The sequence below is a fragment of the Elephantulus edwardii genome, unplaced genomic scaffold (assembly GCF_000299155.1).
Source record: "Elephantulus edwardii isolate Elephantulus edwardi_28Jun2011 unplaced genomic scaffold, EleEdw1.0 scaffold00002, whole genome shotgun sequence".
In the NCBI taxonomy this organism is placed as follows: domain Eukaryota; kingdom Metazoa; phylum Chordata; class Mammalia; order Macroscelidea; family Macroscelididae; genus Elephantulus; species Elephantulus edwardii.
Genome location: NW_006399752.1, coordinates 38,817,450 through 38,842,958, shown reverse-complemented (window position 1 = coordinate 38,842,958; position 25,509 = coordinate 38,817,450). Strand labels below are relative to the sequence as shown.

General features: G+C 50.6%; 1 protein-coding gene and 1 pseudogene across 1 annotated transcript in view; both read right to left on the bottom strand.

Annotated features, from left to right (window-relative positions):
• CLMN (calmin (calponin-like, transmembrane)) overlaps positions 1-25,509 on the bottom strand; it is a 144,427-nt gene that overhangs the window by 95,152 nt on the left and 23,766 nt on the right. The gene's annotated exons all lie outside the window — the stretch shown is intronic.
• Positions 6,898-14,864, bottom strand: LOC102852534 (annotated as a pseudogene).

The window sequence follows — 25,509 nt, the reverse complement described above, 5'->3', positions numbered from 1 at the left end:
ACCACCAAGAAAAGCAAGCGTCTGTGTCCTCCAGGGTCACTGTGTGACACGATCCATTTGCTGATAACAGGCTGGGCTGTCTCGGGTCCCAACCTAACTATTGTTCACTTCCTCCTCCCCAAATGAACAACAGTAATTGAAAGGGAAACCACCCCGGAAAGGGGTGAGTCAGCCCCAGCAGAACGTGGTTCCTGTACTGAGCACAGGTGTAACACTTCCTGGCCGGGCCCCGGCCAACCACCCAGGAAGCCACCTACCTGCTGCAGTGGTGTGCTAGGCAGGGCCGAGGGCCTCGAGGTGGCCCTGTACACAGCTTAGTGCCCCATAGTGCCTGTCCCTCTCAGAGCTGACCAGTCAGCTGTCTGTCCCTGGCTGGACCCTGCCTCTCCCTCTAGGGAACGCGGGTTTCCGAGCAAGGCTGGGATTATCACTTTTGCAAATAAAACTTTGTAAATAAACTTCAACCCTAGCAGGGCACAGGTGCAGAGCAGGACAAGACGAGGTGAGCAAACAGGCCCTCCTGCAGAGCGATCTGGCCATACGCCTGCCAGCAAGGCATGTTCACAGCCTGTGACCCACGACTGCACTGCCTGGTCTCGTCCTTGATGACCCTCAAAACCAGGGACACAGAGGAATGGACAAGGAAGACTGTATCAACACAAGGCTGCAGCAGGGGCTTCCGGTGGCTGGCAAAATAAAGGGCGGCGGGGGGGGGGGGGGGGAGAAGTCTGGAGACACGGGGAACGGCCGTCAGCAGTGAGAGCAACCCTCAGAAGGATTCCTATTCCACCAAAACACTGATCGGTCAACACTGAGGACAGCCAACCCCAACTCCCCACCACCCTGTGGGCTCCAACTCCCAGCGTCTGGGCACGTATGGAAGGAAGAATTCACTGGTGGTCCTCCCAGCATTCTCACAATCCTGCTATGTTCAAGCCCGCTGCTACAGACCCTTGTCAATCTATCTCATTAAGGGTTTTCCCCTACGCCACAGACTCCCAAAGAAGGAATCTGTCTAAATACTGTAAAAAACCGTTCTTATAGAATGAATCTAAGGATCCAGGAGGGGTGGGAGAGGCTGGAAGCAGAGGGATGTGGATGTGCAGGGGGAAGAGGAAATTCATCATTGGGTTGTACAATTTGATGGGTGGGGGGTGAGGGAAACTGAAAGAATTTGTTCAAATTTGTATTTTAATTCTTTAAATAAACTAGTTGTTGTTGTTGTTGTTAGGTGCCGTTGAGTTTTAGACGACTCATAGCGACCCTATGAATGAAAGGCCTGAGCACTGTTCATAGAGGTTTCCGGAGGCAAGCCATTTCGGAAGTGGACGCCACTCCTGCTTCCAGGCTTGTTTTAATCAGGGAGCTCCACCAAACACTGTCCACCATGGGTAACCATTATCACATTTGACACATCAGTGTCACAGTGTTTAGCATGACAACAACCACAAGTTACCTCTGTACAGCAATGCACAGACCAGTGCTACACCACCTAGAAGAATGTTTGACAAAAAACCAATTTAAACCCAGGCCTTAGGGCCGCAGATTAAAATCACCCACCTTGGGCTTGGTAGCATAACTTTCTGTCCACTAGGCCAGCGTAGCTCTCTCTATGCTGTTGTTGTTAGGTGCCGTTGAGTCGTAGATGACTCATAGCGACCCTATGAACGAAAGGCCTGAGCACTGTTCATAAAGTTTCCAAAGGCAAGCCATTTCAGAAGTGGATGCCACTCCTGCTTCCAAGCTTGTTTTAATTGGGAAGCTCCACCAAACTGACCACCACGGGTAGTAGAAAAATTAAAAAAAAAAAAAAAAGAATGAGTTTGTCTCAGAGGAAATGCAACTAGGGTGCTCCTTAGAGGCAAAGAGGGGCCCGTTGGAAAGACAGGAGGTCAGAGAAAGAGGGGGAGACTCCGTGTGACATAGACGGACACAGGGAACTACAACAATGGGCTGGACTGGGACGGAGTCAGTGAGGACGGCGCAGGACAGAGAAAGGCTCTGATCTGTCGTTCACAGGGCTGCTGAGTCGTACCTGACGGCACACGGTGACAATGACTTTACCAAGCGTGATACCATCCTGCAGGGCCTGGTGCCTCCGGCTAGCACGTCCACAGTGTATGAGGCCAAGTCTCACCACCCTCCCTTCTGAGCGCGGAGCCCTCTGGCTGCAAGTCCCAAGCCACATTTCCTGTTCTTTTGAGCACCTGCCGTGATCTAGTCAATAGGCTTCACCAACTCCATGACTCAAGGGCATCACTTCTCTGATCTCTGTTCCGCTTTCAAATGCATATGAGGTGACTCAATTTGTTTATCCAACTTTTAAAACATGAAGGAATTCTGAGATCCTGGCGCTTGGTGAAAACAGGAATGATACAAACCACAGATGATCAGTGGGGAGACCGGGGTGCAAAGACAGGCTTCTACTGAAGGCTTCCTGTCAGCCGACGTGCACACCATCACCAGCCTGATGGTGCCTCTGCAGCGGCCAGTGGTCATTTCTCCATCAGGCTGGGTTCCCAACAGCCTATAGGCACCAACCTTAAGCACCTCCACATCCCACTGTTTCATAAACTGTCCAGCGGAGCAGATTAACAGTCGATGGCACAGTCTGCTTTGCATGACCAGGAACCTGCACCCCACATTTGCTTATCCAGCCAGTTTACACCCACTGCCATCAAGGCGATTCCAACTTTGGTGATCCTGTGAGTTTCTGCAGCCTCCAGGGTTTGCCGTGACGGAGACTTTACACAAGGAGGTCTCCAGACCTTCCTTCCATGGCACTGCTGTGTGTATGTGAACTGCCAACCTTTCAGCAACTGTTATTACGTCCTGTCCAGTCAGAACAGACTCATATCTGACCTTCCACGGAGTTTTTAGAAGCTGTAAGTCACACAGGAAGCAGAAGTGGCATCCACTTCCGAAATAGCTTGCCTCCGAAAACCCTATGAACCTGGAGAAAGGATGAAAGTTATGCAAGTGTTCAGGTCTTTCTCTCATAGGGTCATTCATAGGGTTGGTATGACAACTCGATGGCACTTAACAACAACAACAGCACAGAGAGAGAACAGTTGGCCTCGTAGACAAAAGTGATGCTACCAAGCCAAAGGTTCGTAACTTTAATCCGCAGCCCTCAGGACTGTTTTTCATTGTTTTTGGTGAAACATTCTTCTAGGTCGTATAGCCCTGGTGTGTCCACTTGCTGTACTAAGGTAACTCATGGTTGCTGTGAAGCTGAACACTGTGACACTGATGTGTCAAATGCGATAATGGTTACCCATGGTGGATAGCATTTGGTGGAGCTCCCCGATTAAAACAAGCCTGGAAGCAGGAGTGGCATCCACTTCCATAATAGCTTGCTTCCGGAAACTCTACGAACTTGGAGAAAGGATGAAGGTTATAGAAGTGTTCAGATCTATGACTCAATGGCACTTAACAACAACAACAAGAACAATGGATCACATAGGAGAAGACTGTCTTTCTCCAAAGGGAAACTGGTGGATTTGAACCAGATGCCTTTGGGTTGGCAGCACAATTCCTTACCACTAGGCTACCAGAGCTCCCTCTTCAGTAAGTAGTTAAGGAGAGTGTTTGCATAACCCAGGGGCCTTAGATACAAGGACTCCAAGCTGCTGAGATCCCAGCAGGACTGCTGGGGGTCATAGCTGAGCCTGCCCCCCATCCTGGGGAGCCCCTCCCTGCACTGCTGCTTCTGAGGGGGTTCCTGCTGGAAGAACCCCCTGCCTGCATGTGGTTGCAGACTTTTGTCTCTAAAACCCAGCTTGCGTTTGATCTGCAACCCTGTGTACTTGAGTTTGTTCACCCACTGCACACTGGAGAAGGCTCCATTTTCAGGCCCATTTCACAGATGAGGGAATAGAGGCAGAGAGAAGCAGTGAGCTGGTTCCACTGGAACCCAGGACTCCATGGACTGCATGCCCTGGCCCTCGGCCACTCCACTGATGCTGACTAGATGCAGACTGTGGCATGAGGCTGGGTGGGCATCTCTGGGGACCTGCTGCGTCCTCTTTCCCAGTGGCACTCTCCTTCCCTCACACAGCGGACACGCACAACTTTGAAGACAGAGCCCACGCTATATTTAAAGCCTCTGGAGATGCCATGACCTTCCCCGGGATGGTTTCAAGAATGGCCTTGGCTCCGTCTGCTTTCTAGACCAACACACTGGTGAGGGATCATGGTGCTGGGCCCCCCGCTAACAATCACCAGCTCACCCAGGAACCAGGAGCTTTGCCAGGAAGTGGAGAAAGTGTTCATGTAATAAAAAGAGATGTGAGGAGAGACTGGAGATTCCAGGAGGAGAGGAGCATGGGCTCCCAACAGGCGGTGGAAGGAGCGAGTCCTGGGCTGGTGCCCCTCTGAGGTCAACGATGGGGACAGTCATTCAATGTGGGCATACGGCAGCATCCAAGAGTCAGGAAAAGGAAGCAGGGACGCTCTGCTGCTAGCCTAAAGGTCGGCGGTTCAATCCACCCAGCGGCTTCGGGGAGAAAGCCTGGGCCGTTCTGCCCCCATCAAGGTGACAGACTCAGAAGCCCCACAGTCATTTCCCCCGTCACAGGACGTCGCTGTGCGTTGGAACTGACTGGACGACCTCACAAGAAGCAGGTTTGTGGCCAGGCAGAGGCGACTTTGCGCAGTCTCTTCTGGAGAGGCATGGTCGCAGTTTCCACAGAAAAGCATCAACATAAAATGACAGTAATTGAAGACAATTTCATTTGCTTTAATTTCATTTGCTTTCCTCCTTATTTTCCAAGCTGGATTTAATTTGTTTTTAAATCCAATGAGCATCCCTACTGTGAAGACTCACCGCGTTAGCCGGGCTCCCCGGGTCACGAGTCTCCACTGAGGTGACCCTGTGAACCCTGGGCTGTTGCCGAAGGGGCACCAAGCCGAGGGTCTCTTCCCTGCCCCTGGCTCATGACATGAAATAACGAATGGGTGGTCAGGACAAATGCAGGACCACAGCCTCCCCAGTGGGGCTGAGAATGGGTCCAGGGTTCCCCCTACCCCTCACCCCAGAGGCCAATCGCCATCAGACAAGCCCGCTGGCCTGTGATGTCCTACATGTCAAGAGCGGAGGCAGTGTCAGCCTGTCCCTGGATGCCTCCCACCGGAAGCATGCTGCATATGGCAGGGATGGGACAGGAGAGGGCTGGGGCCTGAGGAAGTGGGGGGAAGGCCACACTCCCACTGAGCACAGCTGAGGGGGCAGTGAGGAGGAAGCAGGCAGGAAGGTGAAGGCTGCCCCATCAAGCATCCGTGCAATCGTCTCCACTTCAAAAAGCCACCAGCTGGACGAGGACGCCAAGATGGACAGGCAGGCCCGGATGAGCATCTCCCAAGGGCCAGGTAATTAACAAACCACAGAGAGGAGCCCAGGATGAGGATGGACCCCACCAGGATCAGGAAAACACAGCCACAAGCCTGCAGGGTAAGATCTACGCTGGGAGGGAGCAGTGAGCTCGGTAAACCCCAGGATGCCCAAAAGGATAAGGTCCAGGAGTGCAAGGGGTGGGCCCTGCAGGGAGTCACTGCTGGTGGACCTACACCTGGGGCGGGGGAGGGAGAATGACCTACATCTGCACTCCAGCTCCAACCCCCTACCCCACCCCTGCCTGTCCCTTCTCAGTGCCATGGCCCAGGACAGACACTGGGCCCACAGCCTGCAGCACAGAGGGGAGTAAGGATGTGTAAGTCCTCGGCTGTTCGCTTCTCCTCTACAGCCCCCCACATCATTCTTGCACCCAGGAGGCTGGGCTTGCTGCAGCGTGCATCTCCCAGAACCCATCCTCCAGCATTTGCAGGGCCGGACGGCTGGAAGCTTGAGGATGACGATGGGGAGAGGGGGAGCCAGGCTGGCATCACCCCTTCGGCCAAGTGGGGTTGGCAGGGCTGCACTTCTCTGTCTCCCTCTGTAGCTCTACCCTGAGGCCCCTCACCCAGAGTCAGCTTTGAGGGGTGTCTCCAATCCCTTGTCCTCTGCTCCCGCGGGTGGCAGTGGTGCCAGCCCCTGGACGCATCACTGCCCATGTCAGTGGCCAGCTCCTGTCCTCAGCTCAACAACAGTGCTTCGTCAAGCCCTCACCACCCATCCCTCTGCATCTCTGGTGATCTCTCTCATACAAAGCTCAGTCCACCCTAGGCTTGGATGACAAAGTGAGGGGCACTGAGCTTGGAGAAATGCCTTCAGTCTAAAGCACAAGCACGCTGGCGAAGAACGAGCTGAACAGAAAGGCTCAACACACGAGTCTGCTGTTCAGTGCAGTCCCGTCGACTATGACTCACAGCAACCACATGAACAACACATCTGAACCCTGCTCTGTCCTCACTGTCTGCACGTATCAAGCTGGACCTCTCTGGTTCTGACACTATCTTTCCCAGCATGCTGTTTTCTTCCAAGGACGGGCTGCTCTCCTGACAAGAGGCTCAAAGTATGTGAGACCCCGGACTTGTCTCTGAGGAGCAGCCTGGCTGCACTTCCATCAGACAGCTTTGTTTGTCTTTCTGGCAGTCCATGGGATAGCCAGTTCTCTCCTCCAACACCACAACTCAAAGGCATCGATTCTTCTGTCATCTTTATTCATGGTCCAGCTTTGCATAAGGAGGTAAATCAAAAGACCATGGCTTATCTTTTTTTTTTCTTTTTCAAATGCCTTTAATGCTTTTCAGATGGTGAGAGGTTGTTGCAATGCTCAGAGGTCGTACTGGTGGCTGAGACCATCCTCATGCCAGCCCAGCCCCCACAATGCTTCCACCCAAGAGGACCGGACGGGACCCTGCTGCTCCAAAGGCCATGTGGTGCTGTGTGTGTCATGGGCACTGTCTTCTCCTCGCCCAGAGCCTCCGAAAGCCCAGGAGAAGGGTCGCTAGCGTCTCCTAGGAGCTGGCGACGTGTCCAGACCAGGTCTTGTGCTTGGTCCTGGCGCCAGGTGGAGGATGACCACTTCCATGGCCTGCAGCTTCTCGCTCCTGGAGGGGGATGGAGCACATCTTCTAGGTGACCTCATCGCCTTCCATGGGGACATGCTCTCCTTCCACGTCTGAGATATGCAGGAAGATGCAGAGGCCGCTGTCAGCTGGGGTGATGAAGCCGTGGCCCTCGGACCAGCAGAAACATTTGCAGACACCTTTGTACATAGGGCCCTGGGAGACCCCACTGTTGCAGAGAAGGTTCTCGTCCAGCAAGTGAGCAGTGGGCTGGGGACCACATTGCCTCGCAGAGGGGACAGCGAGCACTCTCGGCCTCTCGGGGTGTCCAGCAGCTCAAGTGAAGCCTGGTGGGTGGTGGGCTGCGGTGCTGGGGGAGGCTGAGGTGACCTGGCTACCCTGGTGATCTGATCCACCCCGCCGGGTGCAAGACTCCGTGCCTTATCTTTAAGCTGATCGGCCCGTTCTTCAGCACTTTGGGGAGGTTCCCGACAGCAGATTCCCCCAACACAGCACGTCTTCTGATTTCCCGACTGCTGTTACCAAGAGGACTTGAGTGCAGACTCAAGACGAAATAATTGACAATTTCCATCTTCTCTCCATTGATCACGGTGTTGCTGTCTACTCGTCCAGTGGTGAAGATTTTGGTTTTCCTGACGTTGAGATGTAACCCATACGAATAGCGGTTGCCTTTGATCTTCCGCAGGTAAGTACGTTAAGTCTGCTTCACTTTCTGCAAGCAAGGTTGTGGCATCTGCATAACACGGGTTGTTAATGAGTCTTCCTCCAATCCTGATGCCACATGCTTCTTCACAGAGTCTGGTTTCTCAAATGATTTGCCCAATAAACAGACTGAATAGATCTGGAGAAAGGATACAACCCTAAGGGACACCATTCTTGATTTCAAACAATGCAGCGTTCCCTTTCTGTTCAGACAACTGACCTTTGGTCTATGAACAGTCTAGGCAGGGTCTATGTGCTATTCACATGAGCATAAGTAAACGTCCAAGGATTCCCGCTCTTCTCAATGTTAGTCTTAATTTGTTATGATCCACACAGTCAAATAAGTGCCTTTGCATGATCAATAAAACATAAGAAAATGCTTTTCAGTACTCTCTTTTCAACTAAGATCTAGCGGGCATGAGCAATGATGTTTGATTAGACATTAAAGAAATTAATTCCATTATTCAATTGCAATTCATGTCTAGAGAAAAATGTGTATGGAAGACTGAATGAAAAAATCAATATGATTTTTAAACTTTCACTAAAAACAACAACACACAACACAACAAAAAAACCTCATCACTGTCAAGTCAATTTTGACTCTGCTCTGGGCACCTCTGAAGGTGTCCGAGTAGAACTGTACTCCACAGGGTTTTTCAAGGGCTGATTTTTCTGACGTAGATTGCCAGGCCTTTCTTACAATACACCTGCAGGCCAACCATGAACTGACCACCTTTCAGTTACTTGGGGAGAGCGTTCAGTTTTCCCCACTTGAACTGCGCACGCTGCTGGGTGAAGAGTTAGTGAGTGAAAGAGTTCGTTTTTGCAGACAAAGCCGCCACTCACAGACTTCTCATCTCCTGCAGACCAGGATCACTGTGTTGGGGGCTGAAGATGGGGTGGTGGGCAGTCTTTATTCCTTGGAAGCAGCCTCGCAGAGGTGACAGATGTCCACATTTGTGACTGCCTGTCACACAATGGGCCGTGTCTGATAGAAGCTGAGTATGACAAGGGGGCAACTTGCTGGTCAGACATGGGTGGTGCCAGGAGATCCCTCCCTCAGGAAGAGCATTGGGCTGGGACTCTGCGTATGTGTAAGAGTTTGCTGGGTTCAAAAAGCAAACAGAGCAAACGCAGAACAAAGGGAAACTGAATAAATACAGAGGTGGCAGGGTGTTTGGGAGAGGGGAGGCTGGTGTTTGCAGGTTGATCAAAGGTGCAGGCCACTTAAAGTGACATCTGGGCAGTGACAAAAGACAGATTCAAAGACAAGGCAAGTTCAGTCCCACCTCAGACGCTCTGCACTTTCTAGTTCCGCTGCCCCCATGGTCTTCATTCAAATCCTTGGAGGCTCCTTTTTATCAATCACCTCCTCAGATAGGCTTCCCCAGCCCCCAAGTCCCTCTCTGTATCTGTTTCCTATTGTTGCTATAACAAGTCAGTGTGATATCTCAGAGCAAAGCATGACGAGGTGACAGCTCAGATCTGAAGTCTGGCACTGATGGGCTTGATGGCTAAAGCCAGGGCTCCAGCCAGGCCATGTCCCTTCTGCAGACCTCAGGGAGAGGTCTGTGCCTTCCGAGCTCCTGGTGGTCCCCTGCATCCCTCGCCGCGTGGCCCCCTTCCTCCATCTTCACAGGCGACAAGGTCCAGCAGAGTCTGTCCCAAGCCACAAAATTCTGACTCGCACGCGCCATCTCCCTTTTACAGCTCACACCCTATGACTACAATGGGCTCGTCTACAAAATCTAGAATGATCTCCCCATCTCATAGCGGGCCTCAGTTACATCTTCCAAGTCCCTTCTCCAAGTATGGAAACATATTCCCAGCTCCTGGGGATCAGAACAGGCACCTCTGGGGGGTGTCAGTAAACTGACTGTCCCACTGGTGCCCACCTGTCATTCCCCATTCCATCTTCATTTTCTTCCAGGGTAGCACCCAGACTCTGACCAGGTACTTGGTTACGGTTATCGCCACTACAGAAAGATGTTTTATGCCCATTTTACAGGTGTGAAAATGAACACCCACAGCATTAGGCTGGCCCAGAATCTCAGAGCAAAAACACTGCAGAACTGGGAGCTGCAGCAGCAACTACTGGTTGACATCCTCCAACTGCCCTGTAAACATCCATTCTTTCTTTCCTCCAGAAAAACAGAACCCTTTTGATCTTAGGCAAGTATTACAGACATTCCCCAGCTGCTTTGAAGTTAAAAATATAACCACATGACTACATGCTGGCCTAATGTAACGTGAGCAGAAATGCCACAAAACAGGTTCCTGAAATGTCCAATACAGAGGGCTGGTAGGTGCTCACTATCCTTTCTGTATTGTTCCTCCCTCCATCCTCCTGCCTGAAATGTTAATGCAATGGCTGGAGCTCTAGCAGCCACCTTGGGCCATGAGGCCAAGTGTTACACTTGAGTTAGCCATGCATTGAGCTAGAAGAAACCTGGATTTCTAGAAATATTGTAGCCATAGCTGCCACATCAGCTCCAGACTGCCTGCTTCCAGACGTTGACAGGAGGCAGTAATAAATACATTTCTGTTTACAGCATGATATTTAGAGATTTCTGTAACCTGCAACCAAATTGAACCCAGACTGAACGAGAGTCACCTCCAGGTCTCCCTGACTTCTGGGGGTCCAAGCTCTGGAATCTCAGCTTCCTGTCAGTGGTGAGATAAGAGCACAGCTCCATGAGGCAGAGCAAGCCCAGGAAGGGCAGCCAGTCCGCTCTTGGTGCATAGTGGGCTCAGTGCCCACGAGGGGAGGAGGAGAAGGGATGGCCGTCCAACCCCCACTGCAGGGCTCACTTTACCAGCGATGCCTATGAAGTCTCATTTACAAGGTAAATCGATGCCCAGGACTCGGTGGAGCTTTCATGAGGCAGGGATTTCAAAGATTGGTTTAGAAAGGACTTACATCATTTGTCACCAGATCCGGAAAGGCCACTTTTGTGCAGCTCTGCTGAAACAGACAGGCTGGCATCCTGGAGAGGTGGTCACACAGGGACTTCTCAGCTGTCCCTTGCTCAATCTCCCTTAAATCAGTTTTTCTGAGGCGTGACTGTTCACACAGAAATAGTCACCCTTTCGGGGTTCAGCTCCACAAATGTCGACAAACAGCCATGTAATCACCACCACAATGAAGATCTAGTTGTATTGTATGGTTTTGGTGGTTGTTGTTGCTAGGTGCTGTCGCTTCAAGCGCAACTCCTAGCAACCCTATGAATGCTAAATCTGAATCCTGTCCTATCCAGTGTCATTCTCATCATCCCCAACACACTAAAGTTCATTGTCACGGCCACTGTATCAATCCATCTCAGAGGAAGATCTTCCTCTCCTTCACTGACCCTCCACCTTTCCAAGCATGATATCCCTTTCCAAGGAACAGCCCTCTCCTAACAACATGCCCAAAGTATAGGAGACGAAACGTCACCATCCTGGCCTCTAAGAAGCACTCTGGTTGCACTTTCTTCAAAGACACATCTGTTCATTTTTCAGGCAATCCATCAGATATTCAGTACTACAACCCCACAGCTCAAAGGCATCAATTCTTCTTCAGTCATTCTTAGTCACTGTCCAACTTCCAGATACCAGGTGATTGCACGGATCATGGCACAGATCGGGCACACCTTAACGTGGTCAGGTTACTAGTATAACCACATAGAAAAACAGCACCATTAACTGCCACAGGTGATTAATGACAGAGATGACATCATAGGAGGCTACTACATGCTGGACTCATATAATTAACGGGGTGACAACCTCCCACACTCACAGGAGGGAGGGGAGGTGGGGAGCAGCTTGCCCCAAATCCATCTCTGGGGTTTGCTTCTCTGTGAGCCTTGTACAGACCAGAGTCTCGATTTCAGATGAAACACTCTGTAAGGGCCATGGCTGCACCCTTCCCCCTGCCCTCCCTCTTGCCTTCACTCTTTGTTCCCCAAATCGCCAGCACTGACAACTGTCCAACCAGCTCTCAGTCACCATCATCACTGTAACCGCAGAGCATCCAGACATCCACTCACTAGAGGTTCAAACACAGGAACAGCGGGAGTCCACAGCACCTGACAGAGGATTCCAGGTGTGGACCTGACCTTGGGCACAGAGACCCTGATGTCACACCAGGTGCCAGCGTGCAGCCCGCACCCCAGCACCCAGGCAGGCCAGCATCACCGTGTCCCACCTGGCACCAGCCGGACACACAGTAGGAGCTCCGATTACTCCGGTTGCTGGTGGTTGCCGCTGAGTCAGAACCAACTACAGCTGACCGTCCAGCAGGTTTTCAGAGGCAGTAAACTGCACGGGAGGAGACTGTCCATCCTTCTGCTGGGGAGCAGCTGGTGGATTCGAACCCTGTGACTAATGATCCCAGTGAACGCTGGTTGTCAGAGCCTGGCTAACCTGCAAAGCAGGATCAGCAACCATTGTAAAAACAGCAGGCCCACACATCTTGGCTTGAGCATCCATTCTGCAGAAAACAACTCCAAGAAGCAGTATGCTAATGAATAAGGAGGGACCAAAGGCCTCAGATTTCTAGGAATGTGATACCTTCTTGTTTTCCAATAGATATCATAGGATATCCTGGAAGATGTCTTTGTTTTGTGTTGAGGTCTGGGAATGTTTGATCTACGAGTCAACAGACTCGGACAGATAAGAGATAATGCAATTACCCCTGCAGGCATGTTCCTAAGATGTGTGTGTGTGTGTGAGTGTGTGTACCCATGTTCCTAAGACGTGTGTGTGTGTGTACCCATGTTCCTAAGGTGTGTGTGTGTGTGTGCCCATGTTCCTAAGACATGTGTGTGTGTGTGCCCATGTTCCTAAGACGTGTGCGTGTGTGTATGCCCTTGTGTGTGTGTGTGTACCCATGTTCCTAAGACGTGTGTGTGTATACCCGTGTGTGTGTGTGTACCTATGTGCCTAAGATGTGTGTGTGTGTGTGTACCCTTGTGTATGTGTGTGTGCCCATGTTCCTAAGACGTGTGTGTGTGTGCCCATGTTCCTAAGACGTGTGTGTGTGTGTGTGTGTGCGCCCATGTTCCTAAGACGTGTGTGTGTGTATACCCTTGTGTGTGTGTGTGTGTGTGTGTGTGTACCCATGTTCCTAAGACGTGTGTGTGTATACCCTTGTGTGTGTGTGTGTACCCATGTTCCTAAGATGTGTGTGTGTGTACCCTTGTGTGTGTGTGTGTGTGTGCCCATGTTCCTAAGACGTGTGTGTGTGTGTGCCCATGTTCCTAAGACGTGTGTGTGTGTGTGTGTGTGTGTGTGTGTGCGTGCCCTTGCCAGAATAATAAAGGTCGCTATTCATCAGCAACGGGTAGTCTCTCCACGTCTTCATTTCAACCTGGTGCCTCCTTTTGGTGGAATTCTCCGGACATATAGGGGCTGGATCCCTGATAGCTGGTCGGATGTGAACAGCACAGCCAGAAAGGACAATCCAAAACCCAAACACGCTGCTGCCGACTCGAACGAACGTGACCCAGAGAGACCTGCCACCGGGCCCCACGGCTGCAACTCCGCACGGGGGGAGACTGGCCATCCTTCTCCAGGGAGCAGCAGCTGGTGGCTCTGAACTTGGTATTTTAGGTTATTAGCCCGATACCAGGACAATAGAAAAATTAACTGCTGTCTCTCTAACCGTGTGCTGCACTGGGTATGCTGGCTGCAAAAGACCTTCTGAAAACATGACAAAGATGTCACTTTAAGCACGAATGGCATTTTCAACTGCGTCAGATGCATGCAGGAGCTGGACAGTGAGTAAGGGAGACTGAAGGAGAATTTATGGCGGTGAAGAATGCAGAATGTATCGCCTGCCTGCCAGAAGAACGGAGATATCTGTCTTCACAGAAGTCCAGGCAGGCTGCTCCCCAGAAGCAAGGGTGAGGAGACCTGATCTCAGACACTGTGGACGTGGTATCAGGAGGGACCAATCCTTTGACAAGGACATGATGCTCGGTAAAGCAGAGGGTCATTTAAGGAAGAGGAAGATCTTCAAAGGGATTGCTGCTGTCACAGTGAGCTCAGAGACAGCAACGGCTGGGCGGGAGGTGCTGCACTGGCCAGTGTGCCATTCAGTTGTCCACAGGGGGTCATTATGAGTTGGAACGTGCTCAGTGGCACCTATCACATCTGTCATGATGGTGACAATACCAGGCACGGATGACTGAGGGGAGATATGGCGGCCAGGCCCAGGACCCTCACACGTCAGAAAGCTTCACAAATCCTCCAGTTTAACAGCCGTGTGTGCACAGAACTAGCCATCTCTGGTTTCTGTGGGTCTCAGAGAGGTGAACTCACTTGTCCAGGGTGGCCAGTGAAGCAGGACAGAGTGGTGTCTTTCCTCTGACCCAGCGTGGGACTAGGCAGAGAGCTCAGGGGGTCAGGAGTCCCCTGGGGAACGTCAAGGGTGAATGTGGGGCAAGGAAACCCGAGAGTTCAGGGTTCAAGACCAAGGCTCACCTGAGAAAGAAGGGAAACTGGGTGGTAGTGGTTTAGAAGTGCCACTGAGTTAGCTCTGCCTTATTGTACCCTCACAATCTCAGCTTTAAAGGGAACCAGACCTTCGCAGACCTTCTGAAATCTCTGATAATGGCCTAGAGCCCCAAGCTATTGCTTCTCTAAGTGGGAAAAAAATCCAGAACCTCTCCCATCAGCCCAAAAGATGACCCGAGCAGGACATGAGGGCTCTGCCCATTGGTGTACCAGGCCTGACACAGCTGTGAACACAACCTTTGTTGGCTCCAGTTGACGGGGTTGTACCCACCTGTCACCTCTGTGTATGAGTGGTCCCTCTCTACTGCCAGCCAGCTAACTCCCATCACTTCTCAACTCACAATGCCACCTTCTCCCTAACACCTTCCATGGTGGCCACCTGACCTAGGCTTTCTTGTCAGATATGCCCCCAGGGGTCCCCGTCACAGCCTGTCACCCAATGACCCCTTTCTTGTCATACATGCACCCAGTGGTTCCTGTCACAGCTTCTCCATGTATCCTGATGTCACCCGATGACCCCTTTGTCATACATGCCCCCAGTGGTCCCTGTCACAATTTGTCCATGACCCTGAGGCCACCTGACGACCCCTTTCTTGTCCAACATGCCCCCAGTGGTCCCTGTCACAGCGTGTCCATGTACCCTAAGGCCACCCGATGCACCCTTACTTGTCAAATATGCCCTCAGTTGTCCCCATCGCTGTTCGTCCAGGCTCTCTAACGCCACCCCATGACCCCTCTCTTGTCAGACATGCCCCCAGTGGTCCCCATCGCTGTCTGTCCATGCTCCCTGGTGCCACCCGATGACCCTGTTGCCCTCAGTGAGCCACTCTGGGTCTGTATCCCTCTATCCCCAGTGCCTGGGAGAGCACCCACCATGCAGGAGTCACTACACACCTCGGCAGGAAGATGCTGGTGCACGAAGCTAGCAGAACAGCAGGACTTCTGTCGGCCTGACTTGACATCATTTTGGGGGACAGGACTGAAAGCTGCAGCCTCTGCACCTGACACATGAAGTCATTTTCCGTGGAGCAATCCAGGAAGGTCACCCACGACTGCGTCAGCGTGCTCGACTCCTCCAACAATTAGAGCTTACTGGAGGTACAACGGACACGATTCACGGGACAACCATGACATCAACCGTGCGTGTTCCAAGAGCATCAAAGTGGCATCAAAGGGTCTTTTGAGTGAGGGGCACACGGAGTCCACACAATTCATGTCCCCGAGTAGAAGCAGCTCTTCAGAGCAGCACTGGGCCCCCTCCATCGGCTCCGTCCCACCCTCACTGTTCTCAGCTGCTGAACCACTCACAGGTGGAAACAGGAGGAGAGTCTTGATCGTCATGTGGCCGGCACTGGACAGGCTCCAGGAGGACACTGACCCTCTGACCCTCCTACAGCGAGCAGGGCGTCCCACCTAGTGAAGATGACCCTCGCCCTAGAACCAAGCACCCCCTCCACCAACACTCTCATTTTGGGTAACACCTGCCCCTTTGTATCACTGGGTAAGAGACACAAACGAGCTAAAAAGGTCATGTTATTAATGGGGATTCTTACTGCCTACGAGAAGAAATGGTGCTTTTGAATTGCCTTGATGACCAGTGCTGAATATCCTGTGGACTCCCCAGAAGAACACAATATGGGCTGCATCTCAATAGCAAAAAAACAAAAATCCTAGCCACTGGCGCGATCTGGGCAACTTCACAACAGAGGCATAAAGACTGAGACTGTCAACGATGTCATCTTACTTGATCCACAGTCAAGACCCCTGGTACCAGTAGTCAGGAGATTAGGAGGCGTATTTCACTGGGAAAGTCTGTAATCAGGGAACTCTCCAAATTGTTGTTGTTTTGTTGTTATGTGCTGTCGAGTCGTTTGCGATCATAGTGACCCTATGTACAACAGCCCTAAACCCTGCTCTATCCTGTGCCAGTCTCATTGCCTCTGACACACCCATCCCGATTACCCCAGTCACTGAATCAATCCATCTCATAGAGGGTCTTCCCCTCCTGCGCTGTCCCTCTACTCTCCCCAGCATGATGTCCTTCTCTAAGGACCTGTCTCTCCTTACAACATGTCCAAAGTGTGTCAGACGAAGCCCCAGAATCCTTGCCTCCAAGGAGTAGCCTGGTTTAACCCTCTCTAGGATGAATCTGTTTGTTTTCTTGGCAGTCATGGTACATTCAATACTCTTCTCCAGCACCACAGCTTAAAGGCGTCAATTCTCCTTCTGTCCTCCCTAGTCATTGTCCAACTCTCTTATGCATAACAAATGATTGCAAAAACCATGGACTAAAGTACTCTCCAAATTACTGATGAGTAATGATGTCAGTTTGAGGACTAAGGTGCACCTGATTCAGGTCATGGTCTTTTCAGTCACTTGCTATGCATTCTGGAGCTGGACAATGAATAAGGATGACAGAGAATCTATGCCTTTGAACTGTGGTACTGGAGAAGAGTAATGAATATCTCACGGACTAACAAAAGGGCAAACAGATGTGTCTTGGAGAAAGTGCAGTCAGAGTGTTCACTGGAGGCAAGGATGAAGCTTCGACTCATACTTTGGGTATGTTGCTAGGAGAGGTTATTCCTTGGAGAAGGGCATCAGGCTTGGATAGACGGCGAAGGAGAGGGAGACCCTTAATCAGGTGGATTGCCACAGTGACTGCAGCAATGGACTCAAGTGTGTCAGAGATTGTGAGGATGGCACACGACAGGACAGGGCTTAGATCTGTTGTTCACAGAGTTGCTATGGGTCATACTCAACTTGACAGCACCAAACAACAACAACACAACCAAAAGAAAAAAAAATGTGTCCTGGAAGAAATGCAAGCAGCCAGGGTCTCCTTGGAGACAAGGATGGTGAAACTTCATCTCAGTTCCTGGGACATGTTGTCAAGAGGTGCTAGTCCTCGGAAAAAGACATCATGCTGGGGAAAGCAGAAGTCAGCCAAAGAGAGGAAGACCTTCAAAAAGATGCGCTGACACAGTGAGTGCAATAATGGCCTTGAACATGGCAGAGATCATGAGACTGGCACAGAACAGAGGAAGGCTTTGATCTGTTGTTCCACACGCTCAACAATCAGTAGTCAACCCCACAGCGTCTACCGCCAACACCACCACCTCCTGCGGGGAGCTCTGGTGAAACAGTGGCTACGCTCCCCACCGTATCGGAGCTCGGAGCTTGTCTACAGTCAAAGAAGCCGCCACTTCAACCCAGGCCTGGCTCCCAGCACCCTCTCCTTCCTTGGCACCTGGGCAGGCCCTCCTGTCCCTGATTCCTACTGATCCACTGTGTTTACCTGGTAAAGGCTGGAGGAGAAAAAAAGCACTGTTTCAGGGGCCAGGAAGGTCACGTATCGATTCCCTCTTTTATCGGAACCTCCAAAGCATGTTTCACAATGTTCCCCCTTCCCAGGTAACCTGAGCCACAGAAAAATCTAGAAGATCAAGTCAAGTCAGCCTGGCAGTAGTATCTGACGGAGGCCTGGGCAGGATAATCTTTAATCTCGTCATGAAGAACAGCTTGACTTTAAAAGCCCAGCACCAGCCAACCCTCCCCAAGGCAGCCTGGGGCTTGGGAAGGTTTTGTCAAAGGCGGCAAGACTCCAAACTCCAACAATGCGGAAACCAAACACCCCGTTCCGTAAGCGGCTTGGGTCCTCTCGCCTGTGGTGCCTGTGTAGGGGGACAGCCCCCCCCCCTTAAAATGAAAAGCAAAAACAACAAGAGTGGGATGGTTCATGTCAGGTGTCAGATTAAAATTCCACCAGCAGACCCCAGGGCAGCCTTGAACTCAATGATCTGGGGTCTGAGGCCTGGTGAGGAGGTTGGTCACAGAACTCCCTCCACCTCTGTGTCCCAGCCCCCTCACCTGCAGGCTTTGGGGGTACCATACAGAACCCCAGCGTGCCCACCACCCCACCTGTGTAATCAGTCTCCTGGTAACCAGTATTGTGCAGCGTTATCTAAAAATGGTCAAAGTAGAACCAGATCAGTCAGCAGGCCAGATATTAATCCTTCAAAGGGAGCGAGGGTGGACACACAGCCCACTTCCCAGCGCCCGTGGGAGCAGCTGTTCCAGAACATTCTGAAAGGAAGGGGGTGACTTCCCACAGAGGGGGGCAGACTCAAGACAAGCCACTAATTCCAGTCCCTTTCAAACCCTGACTGAAGCCCAGAGTCCAGGGATTTGAATTTTCTGTCTGTGCGTGTGAAAGATAAGCCCTCAGGGACCAGGAGCACAGAGTCAGAAAAACAGCCACAAATGTGGGGGCGGGGACCAGATGGACAAGTCCCCCGAGTAGCCAAACTCAAGCACTCTCCATCCCAGGGGACACTGGGGGACAGAGGAGAACAAACCCAATTTATAACCCAGGAGTCCCAAAGGTTCAGGATTCGGGCTGACAGGTGTCTCTGGAAATGGGGTGGGACGGATGGCTGAATTAAGAGGATTAATGACACAACCAATGGGAGTCCCCTCCCCCAGGCCTGCCAGCTGTGTGACTGCCCCTCCCCCCAGCAGGGAGACTGGGAGTTTATTCCCTAAAAGAGGGTAGAACACAAAGTCTCTTTTTTGGTAAGGGTGGGAACTGGATCACAAACAGAACAATTATTTTATGTTTTTCCTTCATATAACGCATCTACATAAATAATGCATACCCAGAATAATGCACTATGTACATTCCATGATCTAATTATTAAATGATATTTGTCATTATTTTTCCTCATTTCGACTGACTTCTAATCTGAGCTCTACCACTACTACTATAACTATCCACATTCTTATACTGTTCATAGGGTTTTCAGAGACCTGTTATTTAAGAAGTGGATGGCCAATACTGCTTCCTAGTCTGTCTTAACCTAAAATTGACTAAAACCTGTCCTCCATGGGTAACCCATGTGGCATTTGACACACCAGTGTGCCAGCTTTCAGTATCACAGCAACCCACAAGTTATCTCAGTACAGCACACTGACAGACAAGTGCCAATTAGAACAACCTTTCCCCCAAACACAACACACTAACAATTTCGTTGGTAACTCTAATAGCAAATCAGTCTTTACACCAGGACTGAGGGCCCAACCATCTGTTAACACAGTAGTCCTAACTGGTTCAGACAAGAGGGTTCCAGCCCACAAATGATTACTAAATCAAAACAACCAAACAACTTGCACCTGAGTGTTAATTAAATCAAAACAACCAGCTTACACCTGGCTGTTAATTGGTAAAAACAAAAAAAAAATGAGAAGTAAAGATGTCAGTTGAGGACTAACATGCATCTGATTCAGGCCACGGTCTTTCTGTCACCAGCTATGCATCTGAGAGCTGGAAAATAAACAAGGACAGCCGAAGAACTGACTCCTTTGAGCTGTGGTGCTGGAGAAGTGCACTGAACAGCCCATGGACGGCCAAGAGGACAAACAAGTATGTCTTGGAGAGGGGGCAGCTGGAGTGCTCCTAGAAGGTAAAGATGATGAGGCTTCACCTTACACACTTCGGGCATGTTGCTAGGAAGGGTTAGTGCTTGGAGAGGGACATGATGCTTGAAAAGGTGGAGGGTCAGTGAAGGAGAGGAAGACCTTCAACCAGGTGGACTGACATGGTGACTGCTGCAACGGGCTCTAGCGTGTGTGAAGTCGGCGCAGCATAGGACATGGTTCAGATCTGTTGTTCAGATCTGTCAGTATGGGTTGTACTCAACCTGAGGGCACTTAACAACAACATATAATGCACATAGCATACACAGGAAACTAACAAAGGGTTATACACATTGCAAAAAAGCACACAAACCATACAACACACACTATCTGCATAAAAATAGACTGACTCAGTGACGGTGTGTATATTAGATACAGAGCTATCCCTTTCCTGGTTACTTCTCCCTCAGGGCCCAGACTCCCAGCTGACCAGACAAGAGATTTTAAGATGGGACTGTGGACCATCCAGCCAGCCAGCGAGGAAAGACATAAAGACACTGAGGCTAGGGTTTCCCTTGAAACGATCTAGAAAGACACTCACCAGAGAAGTATCCAGAAAGCCAAAAAGCCCTCAACCGTGAGGGCAGAGAGCTTCATACACACCCGGCAGTCCTCGGCACTGAAGTATAAAAAGAGAGCCAAAGATTAACACAGCTAAAGAAAGAAGTCTCTAATGTGAAAGTTGTAACACATGAAGAGAGGCACAGCTGTGCCGAGAGCAGAAGGAGAAATGCACACGTATGGCGTATGCAGCCCTGGTGCTGAGACCATTAGGGAGTCATCACCCCTCCTCAGGCGGGTGTCACCATGATTCTGCCCACTCTACAAACGAGATGCTTGAAGAATACAGAGGCAAAAACAACTTGTGCAGAATCACAAAGCGAGTAAGTGGAAGAGCTGGGATTCGAACCTGGGTATGTGGTTCCAAAGTCCACACTCTCAACCACTGGGTGTTTCAAAGCTTCACCCCTGTGCTACCAGCAGCCACATCAGTCACTAATAAACTCAGTGCATGAGAGGACATCCTGCAGCCAGGAGACACGAGCCAATTTTCTAAAGAATAAGAAAAAGCTGTGTCAAATTAAAAATGTGATAGATTAAAATAAAGAATGTGAAGGTGATGAAATCTCCCACAAAGTGGAGCAAAAAGCAGAAGAGAGATAAGAAGAGAGAGAACAAGAGCTGGAGGACCCATCCAGGAGGACCGATCCTCAGATGAGGAGTTCTAAAAGGTCAGATGAACCAAGGACGGGAAATTTGAATGGAATAATCCAAAAATTTCCCAGGAACTGAAGGACATAACTTGTGGGTGAAAAGGTCTCACCAAGTGCTCAGCATAACAAATGACGACGCTGGTCACACTGACGTGTCAAGGAGCCCAGCTTCAGGGCATCAGAAGGATCCAGTCCCTAGAAATGGACACTGGGCTTGGTAGAGCTGAGGGTCTTCCAAAAAGGAGGAAGATCTTTAATGAAATGGATCAACACTGTGGCTGCAATGGGTGCAAATACAGCAGAGATTATTAGAACAGCACAGGGCCGAGCAGGGTCTGGGTCTTTGTATGCGGAGGTTGGTTCTACAGCAAGAACAAGAAGTTCTAAGGAGAAAACAAAAAACAGCTCAGAGAGGGTCAGGGCTGACCACAGAGGCCAGGAGACAATGGAACAAGGAAAACAATGACTAGCCTTGGGTTTGAGCCCAGCTAATCTGTTAGCAGACCACTGAGCTGGAACCGACTGATGCCTGACCCTCCAGCAGGTTTTCATAGATTGAAGCTCAACGTCAAGAAGACAAAGATTCTCACCACGGGGCCAACTGGCAGCACCATGATAGACAGAGAAGAGACTGAGGTTGTTTCTGAGGTTGTTCACAATTACAGCTTGCTGGGCTCTACAATCAACACTCTTTGACACCTAAAGTCAGGAAATCAAAAGACAAATTGCATTGGGAAAACCTGCCATCAGGGACCTCTCCAGAGTACTGAAGAGCAATGATTTTAGTCTAGAGACTAAGGTGTGCATAAGCCAGGCCACGGTCTTCACAATTACTTGTTCTGCTTCAGAAAGCTGGACAATGACTAAGGATGACAGAAGAATCAATGCCTTTGACTTGTGGTGCTGGAGAAGAGTCTTGAACATACCACGGACCACCAAGAAAACAAGTAGGTCTGCCTTGGAGAGGATAAAACCAAATTGCTCCTTGGAGGTTAGGATTTTGAAGCTTTATCTCACATACTTTGGACATGTGGCCAGGAGGGACCGATGCTTGGAGAAGGACATCACGCTTGGAAAGGTGGAGGGACAGCAGAGGAAAGGAAGATCCCAGATGAGACAGATACAGTGACTAGCACAATGAAAGAAGGGATGCTCGAGTCAGTGAGACTGGCTCAGGACAGGGCAGGCTCCAGAGCTGTTGTACAGAGGGTCGCTATGAGTCGCAGGAGAATAAATGGCACAAAGCAACAACAACAACATATCCCACAGGAGGAAAATACCTATCCTGCTTCCTCAGGGCAGCTGGATGATTCAAACCCTGTACCTTTGGGAGAGTAGTACAACTCCTTACCACTAAGCCAACAGCGCTCCCTTCCTAATGCATCTAAAGCCAATCCTCCTGGCAACCAAGAATTAGAGAACAGATTCTTTTTCCCAGTGAAAGTTCTCAAAAATAAAAAAAAAACCCACGTGGAACTCACTTTCTTGGTAAAGATGTTCTCTGGAGCACCAGAGATTAAACCAGAGCAGGAAGAGAGAGATGAAGACGTCCACCCCAGGAGAGAGGCGAGGGGACCCGCAGGCAAAGGTACTGAGGGTCCAGGTGGTGACCAGGCCCCAGGTAAGGAGGTGACAAATCAGGCAGGAGCAGGTCAGGGGACTCAGAGTGAACGAAGAGAATCAAGAATTGACCAGATGCAGCCAAGCAACGTGAGGCCGTCTCGAAGGACAGCAGGGAATTGGGGGGGTTGGAAGCACGCAAACCAAAAAAAAGAAGGTTTCAAACTGAGGGGAGCACAAGGTAGATGAAGGCAGTGACAATGGAGGCCACTTATGAGATGACCAAGCTCTGACCTTAGGGTCACAGAGCAAACCCTGACCATGGATCCTAACAAAACGATGATGCAAACATACTGAGAAGATGGAGAAGGTTAAAGGACAAAGGGTCAAAGAGGCGCCCTGCACCTTTCCCTCCATCATCAGGAAGTCAGAGTCCACAAATCCAAATCAGGGTAAGGCAAGTGATGCCTGGATACATGTGAACAGCACTCACGGCACGGGTGAGCAAGGAAGCAAGTGACTGGCAGGGGTGGGGAGATGAGGGACGAACTTGTTTTCTTTTTTGTGAGCCTTTTAGGAAATTACAGCCATGAGTGAGCCTGGAAAGGTGAGGACAGACACTCAGAAGTCCTTGACACACGTGTCCCCACGGCTGCTCTTGTGACCAGAGTTGAGGTTTTGCTCCTTTGTCACTGACCCCCATCAGGTTCAGAGGCACCCACAGTCAGGGCTTACAAGAGGTGTAGACCTGTCGCTGGGTCCTGGAGCACAGCGGTGAGCATCACAGGTCCAGGGCCTGACCAAACAGGGCTTCTGGTCGACCAAGACAAGCCAACCAGCTGACAGGGTTTCACCAAGAACAAAGGCCAGTGTGCCAGCCCGTGCCCACTCTGCACGGTATGAGCCCACCACCCTGTTTCACACTTCACTTCTGCTAGTCTGTCTCTGGTTCCACAGCGTCCTGGGGTCTTCTGGGCCCAACACATAAGCTGTCACATGCCATTTCAGGGCACAGAATTCATAGGAACTCCACACAGGTCATCGCTGGGAGAGCCAGTACCCCGCTCCCACCAGCCCTGCCAGCGGCCCAAGGCCTGGGGCTTTGATGGGGAAGGTATCAAGTTTTGTTTTGTTTGAGATAATAGTCAAACTGAAAAGGCCAGACCAGCCCTCCAAGGGAGAACTCAACCCAGCCTCTCTGTACATGAAAGGAGAGTGAATTCTGGAAGCAGATGGACCCAGCAAGTGCTGGTGGGTCTGGGAGGCCGGGGCACGTCTCTGAAACCAGAGTGCAGACTCAAATCTCAGCGGGTCTCAGCGTCTGTGTCTGTAAAGTGGGCATATAAGCGTGACTTGGGACGGTTATCACAGGACAGAATGGCCCAGGAAGTGGCAGATGCTCTGAGTTGGCACAAACTCAGATAGTGAGCTGGGCTGAGCTGGGCTGGGTCGGGTTTGGCATTAAATAAGCGGCAATCACCGTTAACAGAAGCTGGGGAAAAGGCATAGTTTCATAGTTGGCTTCGGTCACTTCCGCCCCAATGCCTAGCTACAGGGATTTCATCATCTCAATCACTTGCCATGGGAACCTCGTCCTCCCTGCTCTCGGATCTGCCCCCAAGAGTCCCCACAGACATCACCCAGGGACCTGGCCACAGTGGGAGGGACGTGGTGTGTAAGTGGACGGACCCAGAACCAGCTGAGTCACTGTAAACTCTCAATAAGGTTCATAACCAAGAAAAGCTGACTTCCTGCCCAACATCCGTTAGCCTGCGGCCCTCTTTCTTTCTCCGTTCCAAGTCGGCTGCCCTGACCATAGCTAGCTGGGCCTTGGCCAAGCGCTGGCCAAGTTTCTCCTCGTCCTCTCTCTCCCAATTTCAGATCCATCATCAGCCCTCCTCACTGACCCCCACCCATGACTCACTCCATCTTCCCAGACTTAGTTCTGAGTCCAGAGTACCAGTTAGTAGCCCACTTAACCTGGCACTTGAACTTGACCTTGCTCAGCCTGTGGGCTGAGGCAGCCATGGGAGTTATTTTGAGGATGAAATGAATATTCTGTAAAAGGCTTGCCAGTCTGTCACACTTCTACCTTCACCCCTATATTCCTCTAGCCACAACATCAAGACTCATTCAAGATGATCCCTGGTTTAGTTGAATTTTACACAACTTACACGCTATGGCAGAGCTCTGGCTGCCAATCTGAAGGCACGCGGTTCGAATCCTCCCGCTGCTCTGTGGGACAAGATGTGCAATTTCTTCCCATGCAACTTACTGCCTCTGAAATCCTGCTGGAGGATCGGCTATGGGTGGATTCTGACTCAATGGGACCTAACGACATACTCCATGTAGGGAGCTCTGGTGGCTTAGTGGTAAGGACCTGCACTGCCAATCCAAATGCATGAGGTTCAAATCCACCAGCTGCTCCACAGGACAAAGATGGGCAGTCTCCTCCTGTGCAGTTTACTGCCTCTGAAAACCCACTGGAGGGTCGGCTATGGGTCGGTTCTGATTAGACAGCACATAACAACAACAACAACAACGTCATCCAGTCTGTTACAAGGAGCCCTGGTGGTGGAATGTGTTATGTGTTGGCTGCTAACTGAAAAGCTAGCAGTTCAAATCTCTCTTCAGGAAAAAGTCAAGGCAGTCTTAACTAAAATAGATGAGGGAGAGACCTGCTTAGGAGGAATATACGATTAGGTATTATTGTCATGACAAGAGTCCAGAATGAAAGCTGCATAGTCGAGTAGACTGGGGGGTGGGATGATTGTATAACAATGAAATAATTTTTTTTTTTACTTTTCAAAGAAAAAAGGAAACTGGAGGGAGGGGTGGGCAGGGAAGAAAGTGTGCAACAATGAATGAATGGAAATGCAAAGTCTTTGTAAACTTTCATTAAAATAAAATAAAAAGTATTACAAGGGACACACTGACAAAGGAGATTAATCAGAACTGGCTATGACAAGCACTGTGGCAATTGGACAATTAAAACAGACATTGGTGGGGGGGAAAGAAGAACGAACTGGGGATGAGGGTGGAGAAAACAGTGCAACAATGAATGAATGAAAACCCAAAATCTCTGTAAATG